The following is a 25,900-nucleotide window of genomic DNA, read 5'->3' on the forward strand; positions in this document are numbered from 1 at the left end:
AGGCAGTTTCGCTGAAGTTCAGTCACTGATATTCTCCCTTCCAAGATACTTAATTTTAAACCTCCTACTGTTATTTTGTAAATACTCATAACCTAACTTGGAAATTTTTCAAAATATCTTAGCAGTTTGCTTTGAAATTTAGAGGTGAAACAAAACTTGAATTCAGAACAAATTAGCGGTTTATCTCATCTTTTCTCTTCAAAGAACGCGTGGGAGGAATACAGGTCCTTTGAAAATATGTATTATCATTTATTATGCAAAGAAAAGAGGTAAAATGAATGTAGAAACAATTAATATGTGAAATAAGTATTGTACAATCAATGCTATCTGTAGGTTTTTAAAAGTGAAGGCATTTTAAAAATTACAATGTGTTACACATATAGTATTAGTCAAATTTTTTAATTTTATCATTGACATAATTTGAGTTGCTGATCTGCTCCTGAGAATTTGAGTGAGGTTGTTCTTTCCAACTTCTGGCAGTTTATTTTTGCATATTTTTTATTATTAAATGTGGCATCCAGTGTCTAGTCACTGAATACAAGCAGATGCTTGGGTTTCTTGATCTTTATGTTATAAATCAGTTGATATAATATTTGTCTTTAATTCAATGAGTCTAATATTTAATGACTACATGTTCTGTACAAAATGTTGCCCTATATTTCAAAGAGAATATAAAGAGTCCTAAAGAAAGCTAATAAACTTTGAAGTTTTAGCTACTCTTTATCTAGTAGTATCTTAAAACACACTGAACATTTTGGCACCTGAAATGTATTTCAAGTATACAGCTGCAAATCATATTTTATATTTTTGTATAAGTTAATAAGTCATCAGTTTCAGACTATGTGTTTTGATGTATCCTTTAAGTGTAAATATATTTATTATATTAGCAAATATTTGGTAGTTTTTATCACTAGTATATTGCCTGAGTGTATACTGCAAAAAATTTTTAGCTATGTCTTTATTAGTTTGAAAATGCAGTTTACATTAAAATTTTGATAACATTTTATGCAGAAGAGATAAATATAAAATTCATTGTCATAATTTCTTAGACTAAAACGTATTGACAGCTGGGCGTGGTGGCACACGCTTGTAATCCCAGCATTTGGGAGGCTGAGACCTGGAGGATCGCGATTCTCGGAGAGCCTCAGCTACTTAGTAAGGCCCTCTGCAACTCAGTGAGACCCGGTTTCAAAATAAAGAATAAAAAGTAGGTCAGGGGGTGTAGCTCGGAGATCAAATGGGCCCTGGGTTCCATCCCCAGACCCGCAAAAATAAATAAATAAATAATATAAATAAAATGTATTGACATTGTATCAGTATCCTTTAGAGTGTATTTGCTATCCTGGTTGAATGTATTTATATTATTTTTATCTTTGACATGACTCAAGGCCCTGTGATTTGGTCTGGAGATTTCCTTTCAAATTTCCTAGATTATACAGAAATAAAAGGGATAGGGAGAGAGATGAGAGAGAGAGAGAGAGAGAGAGAGAGAGAGAGAGAGAGAGAGAGAGAGAGAGAGACACAGAGACAGAGAAACAAGTAAACAACATAAAAAAAAAAAGATTTTTTTTCCTTTGGCGGTACTGGGGATGGAACCCTTCTACCTCCAGGCTACACTCCCACACCCATTTAATATTTTTTATTTGGAGACAGGGTATCTTAAGCCAGCGAGACTGGCTTCGAACCTTCACGATCCTCCTGCTTCTGCTTCCAAAGTGCCGGGATTACAAGCATGCGCCACCACTAAAAGAAAGATTTAAAGTTAGGGGCTAATTACAGTGAATGTGTGTGTGTGTGTGTGTGTGTGTGTGTGTGTGTGTGTGTGTGTGTGTATGTGTTTACAGCAATAAAACCAGAAATTTAATTTAACAACTACAAAGAAAAAGCATTGAACAAAATAAAAGTCTTTGCCTTCACCTTCATGAAATATTTCATGTTGGAAGGAGAGGTAATGAATAAAAAAAACAATTCTCTTATGTGGAGAATTTTTCCCATGTTGTTATTTTCTTATTCAGAGCTGGTATCCTGTCTTGATTGTTACTGTGTTATGCAAAATAAACTCCTATTATTGCATAACTCATTTACTTCTTTAGAAAAACCAACAAAAAAAAACTTACTTTATAAATACAACAGATACTCTTATGGTCTTGTATATTGTTTGTTCTCTTTCATAAAATAAATTATTTTAATGTAAAGTAATGTGGACATGTTACTAATACTTAGTAAGAATATAGTCTTTATTTCAATACTTTATTCATTTGAATTTATATGAAGGAATGCCTTATATCTAAGTAATAAAGATGATTGAATTCATCTGTAATACAGAAGGAAAATCTAAATTAAATGTAATATGAATATGGTCAATATAATTTTAAAAAACAACCTTTTAATTTCATCAAAATATAAAGAAAAATTAAATAAACAGAATCCATGGAGTGTCAAAGCGCAGCATGAATGGTGGGGAGATATTTTTTAATTCTCAGTGATTCCTATTAGTTTCCCCTAAAGTCCACTCTAAGTAAAAGAAGATAGTTTGCTCCGTATAAATAAGTTTTCTATAATTTATTATTTTCTGTCAATTAGAATGAACTCCCCCCACCATGTAAAAAGCATAGAGCCTCTGTTGAATGAAGTAAAACGGCATAGTGGTAGCAAGAGTATCTTTTGCATAGAGAACGGCTTAAGTTCTGAACAGGGCCCTGAGTTGGAGAGGACTCACCTTTTTATCAGGTCATACCAAGGCAGCTATAGGGTAGTAACTTGAGATCTGGAATAAGAAACAACACATTAGGTTTAAATAATCAATCGATTAACTACCTGCAAAGGTAATACGACAATGAGGCATGTCATGGACATTAACTATGAGATCGTGGCATCCTATCTGATTCTCCCACCCTAGATTGTGAAATGGGACAAAATCTTTAAATCCCTGGGACTTCAAATTTTTATTCTTTATCATTTTTTAGTCTGCTTAGTTGTTTATACAAAACTCCCACTGACTGCGTGGCTTGAAAGCCAGAAATGTGTTTTCTCATTGTTTTGAAATCCACAAGCAAGGCCCTGGTTTTTCCTCTTACTGGTGAGGTCTTTCAGGCTTACAGACAACCAGTTTATTGCTGCAGACACAGTCCATTTCCTCTAGGATGCTCAGGAAGAGAAAACAACTCTGGTCTCTCTCCCTCTTCTTATATGAACACTAATTCTGTTGGATTAGGGTCACACATGTATGACTTTGTCTAGCTTTAATTACCCTTTTCTAAATCCCCCTATTGGGAACAGAGACAAAATTCAGTCCTTAACAACATCTTAAACAAAAGTGACCAAACATTCACAGTTTTCTAGTGCTTACTTTCTACTTTGTTTTAACCAAGCTTTTCTCAGGCTTTCTTTCTTAAAGGCTTTGAAACTCTACTTACTTGTCCCCAAGCCTGAGGAAGCACCAAAAATATCATAGCATGATCCCCTTATCTGCTTTTCCTGGGAAGCAGCTGACCACAGCAAGGCTTTTTCTATCAAAATTCACTGGCCATTGCCAGTGTCCAGGCCAAAAATTCCTGCTTATCTCTTGCTTACCATTCATTTTAACTTGTTCTTCTGGAATTTGTGATACTAGCAGATTTCTGAGATCGTAACTGTCTCCTTCTTGCAGTTTTCTTTGATTCTAGCTAAGACTCTCCATGTCTAATTCTCAAATGGTTTTAATTTGCAAAAGTTAAGAATATCTATATCATTAAGAGTTTCCAAATCATCAAATATAATGCATATAATATAGCAGATGAGACACAGTATGTATTTGGGCATTTGTCTTATTAAAGTGTAAATACTTTGTCAATTAAATAATGTAAAATTGATGTAAATAATGTTCTAGCTCTAATTTTCTCAAAAATAGTATGTAGGCTATGTAATTTTGCATTTTGAGAGATCACATTCCACAGAGTTAATAGAAAATTATTCTAATTAAATTGATAGTTACAGTCTAACATTCACAGTCAGTGAATATCAAAATCTCTTAGAGAAACAAATATCCATTCAATTTGTGGGATTTAAATTTTTATTACAACATTTTGACTTTAAGATACTTCAAAAATATCTTTGCCATATGCCTAATGATGAATATAAAATAAAATGCACATCATATATGTCACCACACTAATCTTTTGGACACCAGTAAAGCTTGTGTTTTATCTTAGAACTTGCTACACTGCAGTAGGAGAGAAGAAGCAATAAACTCCTGTTTTTAAGTGTTCACTACCAATAAACTACATTGGATGCTTTAATTATGTCACATCATTTACCTTAGAAACAAACCTTTGGAACAAGTATTATTATTTCTTTCCATTTATACCTACAGAAATTAAGGATCAGGGAAGTCAAGTTCCTTGTTCAAGGTCATGCCACTGTTAAAAGGAAGAGTCAGAATTTAATCAAGGTTCTATTTATTTACCCCATAAAATGTTATCTTCTCACTATAACATCTCAACTTCCTTTGAAGGCATAATTCATATAATCCAGACACAAAGAATCAAACTGTTAATTTATAATTTGTCTCTTAAACAGTATTAAATAATACAAACGTGTATTTCTACCTTTTTTAGATCTTTCTTTCTGCAGTCACTTTTTCCTTTTCCCTTTTTGTTGCCAACCTTTTGATGGGGTGTTATGACTAGATACTTCCAAACAAAATCATTTTCTGATAGTGACATCTCAACCATCCCTGTATCTTTTGTGTTTCATATCTATACAGATCCCTGGAGAATCAGTTAAAGGATATTTCTATCAGAGCACAGTAAGCATATTATCTAAAAGTCAAAACGTATCAACTTAAAATCTTAATAAAGTAAAAGTATTTCAACTTCCTATACTTGTGCAATAACTTAGCAGCATAACTCCAATGATTATATGTCTAAATAATATTCACTCATAGCAAGCTACTTGACAACAGAAGGTAACAATACATAAATATTTCAGTACCTTGAAATAACTCCAATTTACATTAAATTGTACTTGTTTAAAATCTTTTCCAAAATGGATAATTTTCAATTCTTCATCCAAGCTTGACTGTGTTTTACACAGTTTAATGAAATCCATTAAATTTCATCTATGTTAAAGGAATCTAAGCTTTTCAGTTATAGTAGATTATTTCTTTCCCTGATATCTGACTCTTACTTCTTGAAACAAAACATTTGCCTCCATTTTAGAGTTTGCAAAAAAACCCACAAAACATTAATAGGACACATGATGCAAAATGATTTTGGGGGGGGTGGTCTGGGGATGGAACCCAGGGACATTCGACCTTGGAGGTACACCTCCTGCCCTATTTTTTATTCTTTATTTTGAAACCGGGTCTCACTGAGTTGTGGAGGGCCTCACTAAGTAGCTGAGGCTGTCTGCGAACCCTTATCCTCCAGGTCTCAGCCTCCGGAATGCTGGGATTACAAGTGTGCACCACCAGGCCCAGCTACAAAATGATTTTAAAGAAGATCAGAAAAGTTTATTTGTTCTTGATAACTAAATTTAAAACACAGGAACAAACATTTTTAAACCTTCAAAATAAGTTGTAGAAAAAATGCAACAAAAGGAAAATAAGATACCATTTAAAGATGCTGACATTCACACCATAAAAGTATTTCATTGCCATTTAGTTTTAGCTACATGTTTGAAGTAACACTTATAAAATAGATAATATAGAGTCAGTGTCACAGTATATACTTAATAAGTGGCAGAAATTATCTGAATTGTAGATTGATCCCTAATGTTTATTTAAAGCCTCAAAAATTTGATGAACACTTTTAAAATATATTTATAGATACAACAATAGTTATGGCTGCAATATAATATACATAATTTGGTAATAATTTTAACAATGAGAAAGAATTACTATGACTACAGAATAATTTAAAGAGAATTAAATTTATTACTTTTTCTTCATAGATTTTGATTTTTTGTAAAATATAAAATCAATTACTTAATTTAAAATTAATGTTTCCTTGTAAATAAATTTAGAGCAAACTGTTAAACATTTTAAAATATATACTCAGCACAAGTTCATAAACAACTATTTCAAAAAATACATATGCCCTTATTTGTAATTTTCTATATTTTTCAAAGTACTGATGACTGATAAATGGAAGTAAAATAAATATTCAAATATCAAGATCAGTTGTTAATAGTACTAATGTTAAAATATTTAAATTATAATTTATTCAAATTAATTATATCATTAATGATTTTTCAATTTGTTCATCAACAAACAATGCATTTTAAATTTTATGCAAACCACTTTCAAATCCTTTTTTTTTCAAATGTAGCACTATTGAGAAATAGAGGAAATTGCATTGCAGTTGCTTCAAATTTTGATAAGTGAGTTAAAACTAAGATATCTTGTTTACTCTCACAGAAGAACCACAAGATAGGAAGTTAGGGCACATACGAGCTAGTTTTGTGACCACAGCAATGAGATATTTCACCTATTGTAGATTCGTGTATCCACGAAAATAGAATTAGCAAAAGCATTCATGAATATTAAACACCAAACAGTGTGCTAAGAACACAGAAAATGCCTTCTGTAAAGAGATTTTAAATATGGAGAAGAATGTGCTAAGGAGATGCTAAGAGATGTATGATGCTGACCTGTAAGAGTAAAAGATGAAAAGTCATAGACTATGTTAATAAAAGGCAAATTTTAAGTACATTTGTCTCTGTATTGATCAGAATTGCCATCCTGCAAATAGATGTGAGTTTTTTCAGTGACTTTCGGACTGGTCAGAAGACAGCGGGGAATATTTGAGGTGCTTTTTCCCCTGAAAGAATTGATATTCCTGCATTCCAGTGCAGGAATAACAGTGTTCAGATTCTGACTATAATTCTATCAGTGATTTAACTTTTGACAAATTACCCAACATTTCTAAGCATCAATTTTCTTATAAATAGTGACCATAAGAATATCCCCACAAAGGTTTGTAGAAAAACAAAAAGAATATTATGTCTAAAACATAACAGTGGTGAATAAATGTTAATTGTTTTATTCTAGATCCAAATGTCAAGTCTATGATGATGTTTATAGTGGTTTATGAAAGAACAAACTGGTAACTTCAGACAGTGTATTCTTTGATGATGGGTAAATATTATGCAAATGTTTTCCACTAATTGGCAGATGTGGAAATCTGTAAAATAAAATTTTACGGTTTAAAATTTTAAAAGATATTTTGAGTTCCTCAGTTCTTACAACAAGAGGGAAGGGTGAAAAGCAAAACTTAACTCCTGTAACAGAATCAGTGATCTCAAATATCCAGGCAACAAATCCAAATTTAAGTGAAGATGGTGGAAAATATAGCACAAGAACTAACTCAGTGTGTTTGGGGGAGGAATTCTAAAGAGGGAAAATCTTATTTCCAGAACTGAACTCACAAGTACTGGTGGGTGATCAATGACATCAGGGTCAAAATAGCACGATTCTTCTGGCTGGTTAAATAGACAAAAGGATTTTGTAGCATGTAAAGTATTCAAATGCAACTATATTTTAAAATTCATTTAAATTAATAAATAAGCTTCTATTGAATATATGTGCATATGATGATGAGCTCAAGAAAACAATCAAGAGGTTAGAGTGTTCTAATGTTCAAGAGTTTCACTTAATGAGTTTTATAATGATGTGTGGGTGAAAAATAGGTTATGGTCCAGATGGAACAAAATTAAGTTTCTAGGATGTGTTACAATCATGCTGACATTACTGACAAGAGAAAGTTGCAATGACTTGTAAAGCAATTGTAAAAAATTATCAGGGCTTTGGGGATTTGAAATAAATAGCTATTAGAAATTTTCATGAGTAAATATGGAACATAACTATTATATTTTAATAAAATTTGACTAAAATATGTTTGCATCATAATAGCATTTGAATTGTACTTATTCCAATTATACATTTGAGAAGAAGAGTATATGCCTATATTATAAACTTATTATCTTAGAATCAATTTGCAAAAATAAACCCAAGTTCATAAACAAAATATAAATAATGTCCTATTATATAGTCTCAGGAAGTTGAAGAATAAAAATTGATAAAAAAAAACCTCATGTTTTTCTTTTAAAAAAATTCTTGGTACTGGAGATTGAACCCAGGGCATTCTATCTCTGTGCTACACACTCAACCTCATTTTTTTTTTCAATTGTTCTGAAACAAGGTCTTGTTAGCTTCCTAAAAATCTTTCTACATTGCTAAGGCTGTACTAAATTTGTGATCCTCCTTTCTCAGCCTCCAAATACCGACATTATTGGCATGTACTATTGCAACTGGCTAAAAACAATATTTCTTAAGAAGAAATTACTGACTTTGTAATAAAAATTGATCATATATACAAAAAAATTAAAAAAAGGTTTTACTCCAAATACAAGTAAATCAATAGGAAAAATGATTAATTATTCATCTATTAACTCATATATTTTATGAATAGTTTTGAAGATTAATTATTTGTAGCTTTTTAGCCCAATAAAAACTTAGTTGATTAAAACATGTCATGTTTTCTTCTTTGTTTTTCACCTTCTGAAATATGTTATGGTCTGTGACAACAATGATTTCAGGGTTAAAAGACTTAAACTATAGAATTTGTAAGAACATTACAAAACAAACAGCAAGTTCATTTATTACCTTTACCTTTTGGTCATTTTTTGTCATTTGAGGATGTATTTCAAATTTTTCTATATCCAATTATTTGCATATAGTCATCGTGCACTAATACATTCAGCATTTTACTAAGCATTATGTATGTATCCGTCACCGTCCGAAGATGAGCATAATTCATTCTCTCTTGGAGTTTGGAATCGAATCATGAACATAAGTAAAAGTTGGCAGGTTAAATATGCCAAACATATAAATAAAAATTGATAATGGAATTAATATAGTAAAAGACATACTGAGATGACAAACAGGCTCAATTTCAAGGATTGATATATATTATATATAAAGGATATATATTATATATAAAGGATTGATATATATTATATATAAATAGCCATACTTGAAGATAATATATTATTCCAATAAAAATACTTAAAGGATTTCTAGGATTCTTTTAAAAAGAATTTTGTATGACTTGCAAAACCAGCAAGTGATTTAATAAAACAGACTTTTACTGTTTTAACACTCTTCTGAGCTAATTCTATCCTAAATCATGGTACCATACAATTACAAAGGCTTTCATAGATTAAAAATAAGTAAAAGAAAACATTAACACTAAGTAGAATAGCACCCAGCATACATAACAGATTTGTTTCTCAGCATTAGAAGTTGCATTTTACTTCAATTATTTAATCTTCTGCTGTTTTGGTTGGCTTTGATACAGTGAAATACAGCCTTCCTGACAGATTGTCAGGGGGAATTGAGACATGTAACAGAAACTGCAATCTTTCAAAATGGATAGGACTATGACACATACTCATGTTCATAGCAGCACAATTTGCAATAGCCAAAATATGGAAACAAACTAGGTTTCCATTAACAGATAAATGGATTGCAAAATTATGGGAAATACATACAATGGAATTCTACTAGCAGTAAAGAAGAGCAAAATCATGTCATTCACAAGAAGATGGAAAGACCTGGAGAACATTATGTTAAGTGAGATCAGCCAAGCACAGAAAGAGAAGGGACATAGGTTTTCTCTAATATGCCCAAACTAGGGAGTATTAAGGATATCAAGGGGACTCCAGATAATGTAAGGAAACCTCAGCAAAAATAGAAAGGAAGGGTAGGAGAGGAAGAAGGCTGAGGTTGATTAATGGAAGAGCTACATTTGACTACATGTGTAAGTGTGAATGTAGCATGACTAATCTGGACAGTCATTGTTGGGAGGGGGTAAAGGAAGCGGGGGAGCACTAAGCACTGCATGAATTTATGCTATTGTCAATATAATCCACATTATGATGTGAAACTATAGTATACCAATATAAAAAACAGAGTTTTTTCAAACTAAACAATGATTCCATCACAGTCTAAGTTTAAAATCTTTCCAGTTTTACAGATACATATTTTCTAATAAAATATTATGTTTCTGCATGGATTTATGCATTCTAAAGGTAAGTTTGCTGTTTTCAAAACTGTCTAGTACATAAATTATTTTACCCATAGCAAGATAATTTCAAAGATTAGATTCTATCTCCAAAGCCTTATGAATATCTCTTCTTTAAGGTCCCTTTTTGAGATGCTCCAGAGTTTTCTCTGGTGTGGGATCTCTCCTGGTATATCTTGTAATGAATCTAACTTCATTAACCAGATTTATGTTTCTTTTAGTCTTTGATTGGTGGGTATATACAACTTACTTAACTGCAAATACCTTTTAGCTACACAAGGTAATAAGGAAATTTCATAGCCTATAAATATATAATGAGACATATTTTAGGCCCCAGTTTATGTAGTCTGAAAATAAAGATTTTGTCTGCATTAAAATTAGGTCTAAAATCCAAAACCAAAACCAAAATCTTGTAGATATCTCTATGCTTGAGCATTCATATATCCCAACATATCTGGGTGTGGTAGCGCACATTTGAAATTCTAGCAGTTGGGGGGCTAAGATAAGAGAATCACAGGTTCTTGGCCATCCTCAGCTACTTAGGCCTTCTGCAACTCTGTGAGACCCTATTTCAAAATAAAGAATAAAAAATAGGACTTCAGGTGTAGCTTGATGGGAGAATATCCCTGGACCCAATCCCTAGTACCCCCTATAAAAGAACATATTGATCTGATTCTTTTGATATCTGAAAACTTTTACTTTCAAGCAACCTTTTTCATTCTTTATATTTTTCCTCTATGACAATAGTCATCCTGAATGATAGCATTTACTTTAGCTCTTATGGCCATTACTCTGAATAAGGACGAGGAAATTATGACATATTTGTTTTTGTAAGAAAACTCTGGTTTGGGTGGCAATGAAATTTTTAAGTCAAAACATACAAATGTAAAATTATGGTGAAAAATTTGTCTGATAATTTTGAAAATAAAATCACATCACTTTCCGGGTGTGGTGGCACATGCTTGTAATCCCCGCACTTGGGAGGAGGAAACAATAGGATCGCGCAGGTTTGAAGCCAGCCTCGCTGGCTTGAGAGACCCTGTTTCCAAATAAAAATATGAAAAAATAGTTGTGGGAGTGTAGTCCGGAGGTAGAAGGATTTCCAGGAACCCCAGTGCCACAAATAATAAATAAATAAATAAATAAATAAATAATAAATAAATAAAATATCACGTCGCTCATGTAGTTTAAAACTGGAAGCAAATTTTGAACTTTTTAGAGATAATGAGAAACTTCTATAATGATGATATAAAGAACTCAAGAAAATCCTCAAAAAAAGACATCTATTAAACTTATCAAAACAAGCAAAGACAAGAATTTAAAGCCTCTAGAAGTAGACCAAAATATTTTCAAAACAATATTTTAAATTACTACACAGTAGTAACAATGGGAGGCTCTGATATTTGCTCTATCAGCTGTACCTTCTCCCACAGCTCTGTAATGATTTGGATTATGTTTCCCCAACAGGCTCCACAACCATGTGGCAGTTCCTATTTCCATTCTCCCTAGGGTGGAAGACCTCTCTTGAGAACATTATGCAGCTGTGAACATCACTAGACACCATTTCTCATAGTGATTTATTGTACAGTACTCATATTGAGTTAGCGGAGTAACCAAATGGTGTTTGTCTTATGCCAATTCCTGCCACACAGGGAAGATTCAGATGGGACAGATGGTTAAATGCACAGTATCCCATACAGCTCTGTGTAGCAACTGTCATTTATCTCTAGTTTCCAGAGGTAAATGATTCATTACAGGTAAATTTTAAGTCAGGGAGCATCAAGAGATCACTAATGGTAATGGCAAACAGAAGATATCTTCATTTCTTTCCAACTAAGGATATGATTTTTGTTCTATAGGAATAATCTTTTCCCCCCATCTGCTGCAGGTCAGAGATTCTGCCTAGAGGATGTCTTCAGTGAGTTCCATAGTTGGCAATGCCCTGTCCCAAACAAATGACTCTAATTATTGGAATTAGTTGGAGTAGTCTGTATACTTCACAGAATTAAATAGTAAAAGATAGCAGTTCTCAATAGCTGAATCTAACAGCTGGAAATAATACCAACTGTAAAGAGATAGTCGATGGTATATCTGATGAAACTGTGTTGTAAGTACATAAAAGTGTGCCTACCAAAGATTATATCATCTGAGGAGAAACATGAGAAAGTTTGGGCTACTGGTCACTATGAACACCAGACAAACTAATAAAGTCTTGAAAAGTAAAAGTAATCTTCACATCATACACATATCAACTTAGGAAAACAGTTTCATAATTAAAATGGAGAAAAAAATTGAGCAGGATATCAGAGGCTGCACACAACCAAGAAAATAGCCTACAGTGAAATTGTCCAACTATGCCCATATGCAAATAAACAAGGAACCATCAATATTAAGTACCAGTGGGTATCAGTATACAGATTTTCTACAATTTATTATCTAAAGTGTCCAGTTTGCATCAAAGTATGAGATATATAAATAAATAGAAAAGTGTGACACATATAAAGAAAAAAAACAAAAGAAACTGCTTTACAAAGGGCAAAGACGTTGAACTAATGAGGCAAAGAATTTTAAAAAAGCATTGTATATATTCAAAACAGTATATATTCTATAATATAATATACATATTCAAGTATCTAAAGTAAACCATATTAAAATCTTAAGAGAAGATGTGTTACTAATGTATCCTTGAGAAGAGAATATCAATAAAAAGATATGTTAGAAAAAGAACCAGATAAAGTACAGTAAACAATTTAGAAGAATCATTAGAGATACTGAACAAAAGAGTTCAACTAATAGAATCAGTGAGCTTGAAATTATATGTAGTGAGGTAATGAAAAATAAACAAGAAGAAAAATAAACAAATGCTTAGAGAAATGTGGCACCATGGCAATTACATCAACACATCTGAAATAGAAGCTGTAGAAGAGAAGTGAAAGAAAGAAGAAAAAGAGCCAGAATAACAAGACTGAAACTTTTATAAATTACAGAAGAGTTCAATATACTCCAAATAGCTGGGCGTGGTGGTGCACGCTTGTAATCCCCACGCTTGGGAGGCGGAGACAGGAGGATCGCACAGGTTCAAAGTCAGCCTTGCTGGCTTAAGAGACCCTGTTTTCAAAAATAAAATGGGTCTGGGAGTGTAGCCCAGAGGTATAAGGGCTTACAGGAACCCCAGTACCAACAACAACAACAACAACAATACTCCAAATAGTATAAGCACAAAGATAGCCACACCCCGACACATCAAATCAGAATTTAAAGCCAAAGCTAAAGCGAAAATCCTGAAAGCCAAGACGAAAATAATTTGCCACTTTTGGGACCCAGAGGAAATACACATCAGCTTTAAAGATGCAACCCCAGGCAGTTGCAGATGTGTGTGCATTTTGCTCAGTCACAGAAATGGAAATAGTTATGTAAGTATTACTAGTGAAAGTGTCATGCACATGTACATGTCACACTGACATGAAAGTGTGCCATTTCCCCCAGAACCCTATATGATGACATGTTTGTAATTGAAGTTGCTGTTTGTTCTCCTAAAGACAATGACTTTATGTGTGTTGTTTTTGCTGGAAATATCACTACCAAAAACTCCTCTGCAATTGTAACTGGCCCACAAAAGGGCCCCTGAAAACTGGCATAGGTGAGCATTCACAGCATCCTTCTTGAAAAATATCCCTGGGAGGAATAACCCAGAATATAGATTTAGCTCCTGACTTCCCTGTGGTTCCCAGTAGCAGAATATCTGACAGCATGTATGAACCCTAGCAAAAACTTGAGACTAGGTACATCCCCAGTCAAAAACATTCCAAAAGTAATGCCATTTTAGGCCCTCCCGCAGTGTAAGAAAAATGGCTCAAAGTACCTGTTGGAACTCTACAGCCAGAGCACCAGCTGTTGGGGTGGTTGAGTGGTGCAGGGATAGTCAGATGCTGATGGACAGCACACTCTGTGGACCATCACGGTCATGGTGGTCAGCAGGCAGCTAGACTAGAGACTTTGCTGGGGTACCTGGTTAGCAAAGAAAGTGGCTATCACAGATGAAATTTGCAAAGAGTTTTGCACTAGTTGATGGTTCAATGTGCCCTGGTGATCTTGGGAATTGTATATTTTCCTCCTAAACAGTATGACATTATATATTACCCATAGTGAAGTATATCCTGGGGGTTGACATGTTATAGTGATTGACTGTGCAGAGAACTATTGGAGAATTCTGGCTACTGGTACATTGGTAAAGACTATGACTAGAGGACATCCTCCTCCTCCTCCAAGTCACAAGGATTATAAATGCAAGGTAATACAAGTTACTGAAGAGGCATAAGGAAATTGGATAAATGATACTAAAGCTACAAGAGGAAAATGTAACCTTCTTGACTCATATCCCATTAACTCTTGTGTGGCCAATGTGAAAACATGACAGTTCCTGGAGCATGACAATAAATTATCAGGAGTTAAATAGAGTGATACTGCCTTTGCATGGAGTGGTACCAAACATTTTAGAGCTGATGGATCATCTGTCACATAAACTGGGACAGTTCCATTTTGTTGTAGACTTGGAAAATGCCTTTTTCTCCACGGATATTCTGAAAAGTCAAACACATTTTTTTTTTAACTTGGGAAAAGTGGAAATAGAACTTTTTGGTATTGCCCCAGGGATATCTGCATTATCCTACTTTGTGTCACAGTGTGGTGTCACAGGATTTGGCTCTTGGAGAAAGCCTGAGACTGTACGTTTGTTCCACTGTAATGATGATATTATGATAACCACATTCTCTTACAGGGTTAGAAGCAACTGCATGCAGTATCTGAGCTGCTCTCCAGAAATAGGAGTGGACTGTCAACGAAGACAAGGTTCAGGTTGATGAGTATTCTGTCAAATTCTTGGGAAATGTTTGTTGGGTAAGACAAAGGTGGTACACAAAGCAGTAATAGACCAGAAATGTTCAGACAGTTACACATACTAGTCAATAATGGTGCAAAACAACTACCCTATTAAAGTCTTATTGGGCTACTGTGGACAGGGATAGCGAATCACCCACTCTGACAAAGTGAAGCACATACTTAAAGCAATGAACACGGTTTTCTAAGCAGCCCTTTGTTGAAAACTGAAAAGTTACATATTTTGCTGAGGCGAACACAGCAAAGAAGCAACAGCCTCCTCCTAATCCTGAAAGTGGGAGGCACCTCAAGTCTGTATGTGCAAAGAAAAGCTTTTTTGAGAAAGTAAATTTCTGAGCAACAGTCCCCTCAGAATCCATGGTAGATGGAAATACTTCAAGTGCTTAACATTGCTTAGACAATTTCCTGATAAGTTCCTATGTGCTTTAACCTTTGAGTGTTAACTAAGCTTTGGGATATTATGAAAAGACACAAATAGAATGTGACATGACTTACTGGTCTTAAGATCTTGTGATCCCATTGTTTATAATACACCCTCTATTGCTGCTGTGGTATTTGGGCTTAATGTAATGCTCTCTGGGTCAAGTTGCACACCACCACCCTATAGAAGGTGAAGTATATGGGCTCAGAGGAAATACAGGCTAGTGGTGAAGACATGACCCTATGCAGGTACAGATGTGCAAGCATCATGCCAAGTTGCACACACACACACACACACACACACACACACACACACATAATACACATACACACATAATATATATATATATATAATATAATATAATATAGTGTGTGTGTGTGTGTGTGTGTGTGTGTGTGTGTGTGTGTTACTGGGATTCCTGGAAGCCCTTCTACCTCCAGGCTACACTCCTAGACCTATTTTTATGCTTTTATTTGGAAACAGGGTCTCTTAAGCCAGTGAGACTGGCTTCGAACCTGCGATATCCTCCTGTCTCTGTCTCCCAAGCGCGGGGATTACAAGCGTGCTCCACCACACCCAGCTCAGTTGCACATATTTATATTAGTTATATATGCGTGACTAGGCAAAATGTAATGTACATGCACACACCATACTGACATGAATGTGCACCATTTTTCCAAAAACCCTATCCAAGTGACAGATTAGTGAATAAAGTTGCTGTTTGTTCTCCTAAAGATGGCAACTCTGTGTTCTTACTAAAGATCTCATGACCAAAATTTCCTAAAACCAAAGCTGGCCTGTAACAGGACCCTGACAATTATATACAAATAATTTTAATAGCATTAATGGTTGATTTATCATTATAAACCATTGAAGCCAGAAAAAAGTGGGATGACATATGAAAGGTTCTGAAAGAAAATAAGAATTATCATAAAAATTCTAATCCAGCAAAAATAACTTTAAAAATAAGATGAAATAAAATAAATCAAAATAAACAGAAAATCATGCCTACTAATAGACCTGCATTGGAAGAAATCATGAAAGAAGTTCTTCAGGCTAAAAGCAAATTAGCATCAATGGTAATTTAAATCTTTACCAAATAAATAAATAAATAATCAAAGTGTACTGTCAAAGATAATTAATTTAGTTAATTGTATAAAAAATATAACTATTGAATATTATTTTTCTTATGTTCTCTTAATAGATCTTACTTAATGAAAAAATAATACATAAATTTTACATTAACACTCAAAAACATACATGAAAATAAGGCTGTGCTGCAATACAAAAATATCACCAAATGTTAACTCAAATTTATAAAAATAAACTAAGAAAATTAAGTAAAACTGGTAAATAATAAGGAAATATAACAATGTATATATCTTATACTAATTCCTTTCATCTTTCAACTTCTTTAAAAGAATAAATTTATATGAATTGATCTAATTTGAATTAATTATTCATTTATATAGAGATTTAGCTATATCCAAATATATATGGATATGGATATATCTGTACTTATTGTATATATTTTACATAAGAGAGAAAATGGGGCTATGTATGTGAATAAAGTCCCTACATTTGATAGGATATAAGTTCCTATGAATTAGAAATAGGCATATAGTTATATAGTTATATAATGTTAACTTTATATAACTATATGTTCTAGCATGGGCGCCCATGCTAGAACATATAGTTATATAAAGCTAACATTATTAGATTTAAAGAAAGAAGAAGCAGAACTGGAAATTTGAATACTACATTTTCATTAGTGGACATATCTTACAGATCAAAGAAAAAATCTACCAAGAAATATCAAAGTGAACCTGTATTGACCCCTATACTTCCATCTTTCCTGGCACTACAAGATGTTTCAGGTATCTCTTAAATTTTCCTTCCATGGTACTGTTTCTTCAATTGAGACTTAGGTCCTTGCATTGAAGAAAGGTATTTGCACATTAGAATCTAAACATTGGGTTCCTTTATTTTGACAGTTTATCACAATATAAATTCCACCTTTCAAACAGAGTACATATTAAAAAAGTTAAATTTAAAATTCTGTCTTACCTCCAGGAATCACATCATCTGGAAGTTATTTACTTGAGAAATATTCGGGACATATAAGTTTAATCTTTCTATTAAAGTTGATTTCTTGCTTTTGTGGTTATGGTGGCAATAGTGGCAGCTAGCTGTGTGTATCATAGGTTGTTAGAAGTTGTTGCTGAAAGGATGTGGCTCCTCCAGCATTTCAATTGTTTTTCAAATTTCCTGTTAAGCTGTAATAACTTATGTCCTTAACAGAGCTGTTATACTTTGTTTTTTGAAATTAAGAGTGTTGACCCTGACGCTAACAATGAGAGACAAAGAACTAAACACAGTTCATCAATTCAGGGCACATATCACACTGTATAGTGACATATAATCAATCTGTGAGGCAATGACTATAAAAGGATGCAAATCAAATCCAGAATAATTATCCAGTGTGCTCATGCAGTCATCATAAAAAAAGACTTTTTAATTTTAATCATCTTTAAACATGGAAGTTGAACCACTGATGTGAATTCACAACCATCTTGCCGGGTTATGCCTATCAAAAAGTATATGCATTAGGGACAGATATACCTTCATACCTTCTTACCTGATAAAGACCATGTTCGCTTTATACCTTTTGATGAAGCTTTACAACTTACCTGGTTTTATATCAATATTGGTTAGAGAGCATTATTATGTGATGAACAGCTCAGGCCACAATGTCTAACCATTTCCAAATGATTGGATATTTATTTTCTTACTCAAGTCCCAAGAAATTTTATATTTTATATCTGCTTTCAATAGAAGAAAGGTCTCTCTCTCTCTCTCTCTCTCTCTCTCTCTCTCTCTCTCTCTCTCTCTCTCTCTCTCTCTCTCTCTGTTTTGCTAGGGACTGAGACCAAGGATGCTTTATTTCTAAGCCACACCCTCAGCCTTTTATTTATTTTTTTAAATTTTGAAACAGAGTCTTGCAAAATTACAACCTGCTGGCTTTAAAACTGTGATTCTCCTGCCTCTGCCTCCCAATTAATCTTTCCTGGAATTATAGGCATCCACCGCACTCCTTTGCTAATAGTAAAAGTAATCGATTATTGCTGGTATCTACAAGAATTTGGTCAAAATATTTGTGCTTTTCTTTTATAATTCTCTTGATATTGTCCACTTCTATAATATATCTATGTTAACATTTTGTAGATTGACTACATTTTTTTGAAGATTTAAAGAAGTTTATTAGACAGATAGAAATATAGAAAATAGAAATACAGCCCCATGCTAAAATGGCATGGGGGGGGGTGACTCGAAATGAATACACCCTAGATTGACTACATTTTAAGACAAAAATTATAAAGAATGAAACATGGAATGATGCATGCTTATATTGGAATAATGGAAAAGATACTTGCAGTACAAAGAAAGTGCTTACCATCAGATCATATTTTATAGCTTGCCTTCAAAAGCCCTCAATTTTGATGCTGTTTCTTAGCAAAGTTGATTGGCAGCATTGTGTACACTCTATGACTCTCTGTCACTCTTCTAGTGATAACTTGATTGAAGAACCTTTTTTTATTTTTATAATATATTTTCTTATCCTTTGACATATATTAAGTGTTAAAAAAAAATCAAGCTCTTACCCCTAGCTCTCCAAGCTCTAGGAGTGTGAAACGATCAGGATGATGGACTAGGATCGTGCTTACAATGCATAGATAACTTGGATCTGACTTTGGAAATAATTTACGCTGTCTTCTACTTAGCTGAAAGAACTATAGATGACATTGTAGATATCATATTAAATGTTTGTGTATGAATAAAAATACATATATATGTAAACATACACAGCTATAGAAAGGAAATATGCAAAAATATACATCATCTTTATTGTATGACATGTTAAATATATATTTATTACATATAATATTTGTTTTTATTATACATATATATTTATACTCACTAACCAATGTGGTTGATTGCAAAATTTCCCATTTTAAAAACATGTGAATTAGGAAAGTCTGAAAACCTCTTGATTGTGACCTTTATTTCTTCCTTCTGAACACTTCACCTTGAGAATCATATTGAATTATGAGCTAAAGTGACAACTTCAGAAGTTAGAATGGGAAAGGGGTGAGATTCAGTAAGATACTGATCCGGTACAACCTCTCTCATAGCATCTTTCCACTTTCTGTCCTTGCCAGAGTGATGATGTAACATTCATTAGAGAAAAGGAAAATGCTTGTGAATTCAGCCTAAGGTGTATTTTTTTGAAAACTTTCTTTCTGAAATGGTTTTTTCCAGTCTCAGTCCCACAACTATAAGTAGCAAATCCTCCAAGAGGAGTACATGAAAGCCTTACATTTTATTATTTACTTAAGGTAAACATTGGAGAGTTGAAGTAGTCATCCTAGTATTTTGAATTGTTTAGAAGCATCAGAGGCAGCAATCTGACTTTGCAATCTGATATTTCTTATCTTGTTCAAAGATCTCTGACAGTAGGCTCTTTTGTTTGCTAGAAACAGCAATTTACTTTGGCTCATTTTAGTGAAAAAGAAAAAAAGAATTTTATTCTAAGGTTACTGGAGTGACTGGAAACTTAAAAGAAACAGTGAACAAACAAATTTTTCAGATAAAGCCTTGAGCAACCTTAGCCATAGGAGCTCCTGGAGATTTTGTGTAGGATTGATCCTAAAGCAACCAAGTGCCAAACACATTCTTTATATCTATCTGTGCAAGAGTAAATTTTCTAGGAAAAGAAATCTGATGGCAAGAACTGAAATTTTGCTTTACCTCATCATCACACAGTAAAAGGGAGGAAACTTCAGTTAACCATTGGGAGAGAGAACCATGAGTCATGAGCCATGACCTACTAAATTTTGGAGAAACAAAAATAAAAATCCATAAATTAAATATAAAATTTAACTTATTTCTTCCTCCTCTCTATACATTTATAAATAATATCACAAGGTCACAAGGAAACTTCATATCTCCAAATTGCCCCATTTTATTCCTAAAGCAATTTACTTTTTCTAATTTTTCTTGAATAGGACTTTATCTAATCTGACATTTTAAAAGAATCAGATTTTAATTTAATAAAAATAATAAAATCTGCCTGTAAATTTTATTTTATTAATTTCCTATTTAATAATAGTTTGGTTATTTATTTTACTTTTATATTTATGTTATTAAAATTATTTTCTATTTCAAATCACTTCTTGCATTTGAGTTATTTACACTTAGTTCTAGCTAAATTCTTTTTTCTTGTTATGTTGTATGATGTTTTCTTGGAATTTTGCCTAACTCAATTTTTTTTTTTTTTTTTTTTTTTGGTGGTGGTACTGGGGTTCCTGGAAGCTCTTCTACCTTCGGGCTACACTCGCAGACCTATTTTATATTTCTTATTTATTTGGAAACAGGGTCTCTTAAGCCAGCAGGGCTGGCTTCAAATCAGCGCGATCCTCCTGTCTCTGCCTCCCAAGCGCGGGGATTACAAGCGTGCGCCACCACGCCAGGCTCATAACTCTTAATTTTGTTTCTTGATAGCTTGCATTTGAAATCTGATATATTCATGTTGTACGGGTTTTGGAAAGTTTTCAAAGTAAAATGAGTTGGATAAACGACTATACTTTAATAATATTTGTTGTAAAGTTGTCTAAAGTAATTTTTCATGTGTGGAATTTATTGAAATTTTCTTTTTCTCTAAAAGGTAGAAAATTGCACATATTTCATGAGTGCTTAAAAGTGCACTTTATTACTGGATGTATTTACATAATTATTTCTTATCTTTATAATGTACATTTAAATTCTTGTGAAGCCAGGTGTGGTGACACACACCTATAATTGTAGGAGTTGGGAAACTAAGGATTACAGGTTCAAAGCTAGCCTCAACAATTTAGCAGGATCCTAAGCAAGATTGTAAGATACTGTTTCTAAAGAAAAAATAAGTCTGGAATATAGCTCAGAGTTAGAATGCCCCTGGGTTGAATATCCAATACCCCCCACGAACAAATTAATTAGTTATTAATAAAAATAAATGGTTATGAAGTCCATTAGTTTCACATATTTTCAATAAATATTAACTGAAAAGAAATTATATAAACTCGGTGCCAAGTTCATTTTATCAACAATGTGTAGATTTTAAAATAATACTATTTCTTTCATATATCTTATAGTGGATTTACTAAACTGATGGTATATCTTCTGTAAAGTGGTGGCTCAATTGTAAATAACTATCAGTTCAGTCAAACTTGCAATAATGATGTTTTCACAACACAAAATGAGATCAAAAGCATCTTTTAAATCTTTCATGGCGAACATGCATTTTTTTTATATTGCTAGCATTCTGTTTCCTGCATGTAGAAATAATTTGTGACATCTAATGGATAGTACATACTTTGGAAGAAATGTTTCTCTATATACATAAAAGGTAACTCTTTTGTCTATTTTATTAGTTGCCTCCTTCTTTAAGTTATTCAATAAATATCCACTGAATAGCTAGTATACACCAGATATACATTATTCAGTGAATTCTTTAGAAAAGAAATACAATGCAAGGTACAAATATGTAAATTTGTCCCACATGCACAATTTTAAATTTTATAATAGTCACATTACAGAAAAGTAAAAGGAGGTTGGAACAGTGGGACATGCCTGTAATCACAGTACTTGGAAGGCTGATACCAGAGAATAGCAGGTTCAAGGCCAGCCTTAGCAATTACTAAGACCTTCAGCAACCTAGTAGACCTTGTTACAATATAAAAAACTAAAAAATAAAAAGGGCCATGGGTGTTTCTCAGAGGTTAAATGTTCCTACATTTCATTCATAGTACCCAAAGAAAGTAAAAATTAAAATAGTTGCAAAAATAATATATTTTATTTAGTCTAGTTGCAAAAAATAATATATTTTATTTACTCCAATATAAATGAAATACCACTACCTTAACTTGTAAAAATATAATAGATTATTGAAAGCTTTATTTTAATTAAGGTTTTCAATGTCCAATGAATACTTTATACTCCTAGGACATTTCAACTTACACATTTCAACTCAGACTAGAGATGTGTCAAGTGATCTGTAGACTCATAACTACATGCAGTTATAGAGAATATATTACAACTAATGAAATGGACAGAATCCACACATTCACTAAAGTTACATCCTAGATAATTATAAATAGTGAAAAAGACATATTGTAAGTTTCGTAGAATACATTATTGTCCTTAATATTCACCCTTTTTTCCACAATAAAATAACATAAAATTAATTATATAATTATAAAAATATACAATCACTCTTTTTCATTTGATTTTACAATTCCTCCATTATGTAGCACATGTTCATTTATGTGCCATTGCCATTATACTTGCTAACTAACTTTTTGGCACTAAAGTATAGACTGAAGTCATAAGGTAGTTTTAAAGCATCTTAAGAAGCATGGTATGCTGGGCACTGTATAAAGGCCATTAATCTCAATACTTGTGAAGCAAAGACAGAAGGATCACAGATTTGAAGCCAGCCTCAGCATCTTAGTGAGGCCCGTGGCAATTTAGTGAGACCTAATTTCAAAAGAAAAAAATGAAATAGGACTGAAGGTGTAGCTCAGAAGTAGACTGCCCAGCAACACCAACACACACACACACACACACACACACACACACACACACACACGGAGCAGGATATGTTTCTGCTTACCACTCTTCTGTTTCTCCAGAGCTGAATATCTCAGTGATCTTTTTGATCCTATAATGAAAGTTTTAATGGAGCAGACATTATCTGAGTTCTCATGCCAAAACAAAGCTACTCTGGATGATATACAGCACAATTTTTTTAAGAATCACTTGTTTATTTTGTCAAGCAACTGGGATTTTTTTCTTCAGCATTATAATAATAAAATCTAATTAAAAATCAATGTATTGAACATAATTTGGGGAGGAAAAATGATTAAATATTTTAATATTCTATTCAAAGAAATGTATTCTACAATTCAATTGAATATTTTCCCATTCAAGTTGTCTGCCATCTACATATGTTACATACTTTTGACAGATGTTGAAACATTGAGTATTGTCCATAAGTTCTGTTAATTTTGTCATTCTATCAGTCTTTGTGCATAATTTCTAAAACATTCTGAACTTGAACATGGAACCACATGGATGTATATCTAAGCATTATAATTTTTAGTTTATCATTAAAAGATTTCCATTATTTGTTCCATTATCTTTTTTTACTACTATGCAACAAAATATTTATTAACATTTTGAAGCACATTGGTAACCACAGTTCTGAGCCAACCAGAACAAAAGCAGAATTAGTTAAATCAAGAAGCACTAGCAGTTGGGCTTGGTGGCCCATGCTTGTAATCCCAGTACTTGGGAGGCTGAAACAGGAGGATCAAGGGTTCACGGCCAGCCTCAGCTATTTACTGAGGTCCTCTGCAACTTAGCGAGGCCCTGTTTTAAAGTAAAGAATAAAAAAAAAATAAGGATGGGAGTATAGCTCTGTTATAAAATACTCCTGGGTTCCATTCCCAGTACCTCAAAAAGAAGAAGAAGAAAAAGATGAAAAGGAAGAAGAAAAAAGAGAAGGAGAAGGAGAAGAGAAGAAGGAGAAGGAGAAGGAAAAGGAGGAGGAGAAGGAAGAAGAACTAGTATACCTTAAACACCATTTGGAAAGAATGCTCTGAGAGAAATGGGCAAGGAAGGGTTTGATCATTAATGGCAAGGATCCCTGAGATACTTTCACAATGCAAAGATGACTCTACTTAACTACACATTCTACTTTCCTCATCAAATTATTTAATGACCATATGAGATAGAATAATGGCCCACCAAAGGTGTCCATATTTATAACAGTTGGAACCTGTTAACATATTACTTCATGGCCTAAAGGACTTTGTATGTGTCATTACATCATAGAAATTAAGACAAGGAGATTATTTTGTATTCTTGAAAAGAGCCAAATATAATCACTTGGGTTCCTAAATATTAAGCTTTTCTGGCAATCACAGACAAAGATGACAGAAAAATGGTCAGAAAAGTATAAACTGTTCTATATACTTTTAGGTGTTAGGTGTTCAACTTAGGATTTTTCATCTTTATTATGTGAAAGTTCTACACATTCAGTAAAAATTGTACTTTAGGTTTTGAGCTCTGTTCTTTTCCTAGGACACCATGGTACTACTTGCACAGTACTGACAAGAATACGAAGCTCCCCATAAGCCAAGCAACCATGGAGTGTAAACAACCTGCATGGTACAGCATACTGAGTTGCTAAAAATACTATGTTTTGAATATTAGGTGCATGAAATACATTTTTGTTCATGATATTTTTTATTTACAATGAGTTTGTATAAATAGGACTTCAAATTAAATTAAGTAGCAGCTGTATAAAAAGGGTAAAATTTAGTTTTAAATGACAGCAAAGGAAAATAAATTTGTACACACCTTCCTACATAACCTAGTACACACTTGCTACCATAAAAGGAAATTTTTACACAAAACTAAAAATATAGACTTAATTTGAAACAAAATGTAGTCCAAGAATTAGATTAAATTTGAGAATTGTTCCTTTCATAACTTGATCTCCTATTGTTTAGTTCAATTCTCATAAGAGCCTTTGCCTAGTGATTTCAAGGGAACCATTCTTAAATCTCAAAATTACAAATTTCCAGTATAAAGCCTCTTTGGAAAAGTATATATTACCACAAAAGTAAAAAAAAAAAAACCAATAATTTTGTTTCAATGTGTCTAATTGAGTCAATGACCATACTTAAACAATTTCCATGCTCAAAAGTATAGGCCAAAAAAATCTCATAATCCCTGAGATGATAATAGAGATCCATCAGAGTTATGCTTTATTGTAATGGTAGAAGTCTAAAAGAAATAGTTTACCAGAGGAAAAATGAAGGACATTATCAGAAATAATTCTCCATACTTAAATAATTATATGTACAATTGTGAGAATAGCAATGTCAATCTTAACACCGGTATGGGGAGGGGGAGGGGGGGAGGGAGCGGAAAAATGCCCACCAAGCGCTCTGTGCACATTTCTCACCATCAATATGAACTGCATTATGGTGTGAAACTAGAATGTACCAATAGAAGTATAAAAACTTATCCAGGTGTGTGCTGCATACTTGTAGTCATAGGACTTGGGAGGCTGAGATATGAGAATAACAGGATTGCAGCCAGTCTTAGCTACTTAGGGAGCCCTCCACAACTTACTGAGACACTGCTTCAAAATAAAGAATGCTGGGGCATGTAGCTCCGAGGTAGAATGATCCTGGATTCAATCTCCAGTACCACACAAAAAGTCTAAAAAATAACATCTAAAATAAAAACTTGAATTTTTCTATTTTTCCAGTACTATGAAGCTCTTCTTTGTTGTCCACGTCAATGCTGTAGCCCAGTTCATTTCTCAACTGCATTCTCTTCTCAAATAGACAAGGCTCTTTCACAGCTGCATATATTTTTCTCAATTTACCTTGGCTAAATTCCTGAT

Source organism: Muscardinus avellanarius (genome assembly GCF_963383645.1).
Source record: "Muscardinus avellanarius genome assembly, chromosome: 2".
NCBI classification, from domain to species: Eukaryota; Metazoa; Chordata; class Mammalia; order Rodentia; family Gliridae; genus Muscardinus; species Muscardinus avellanarius.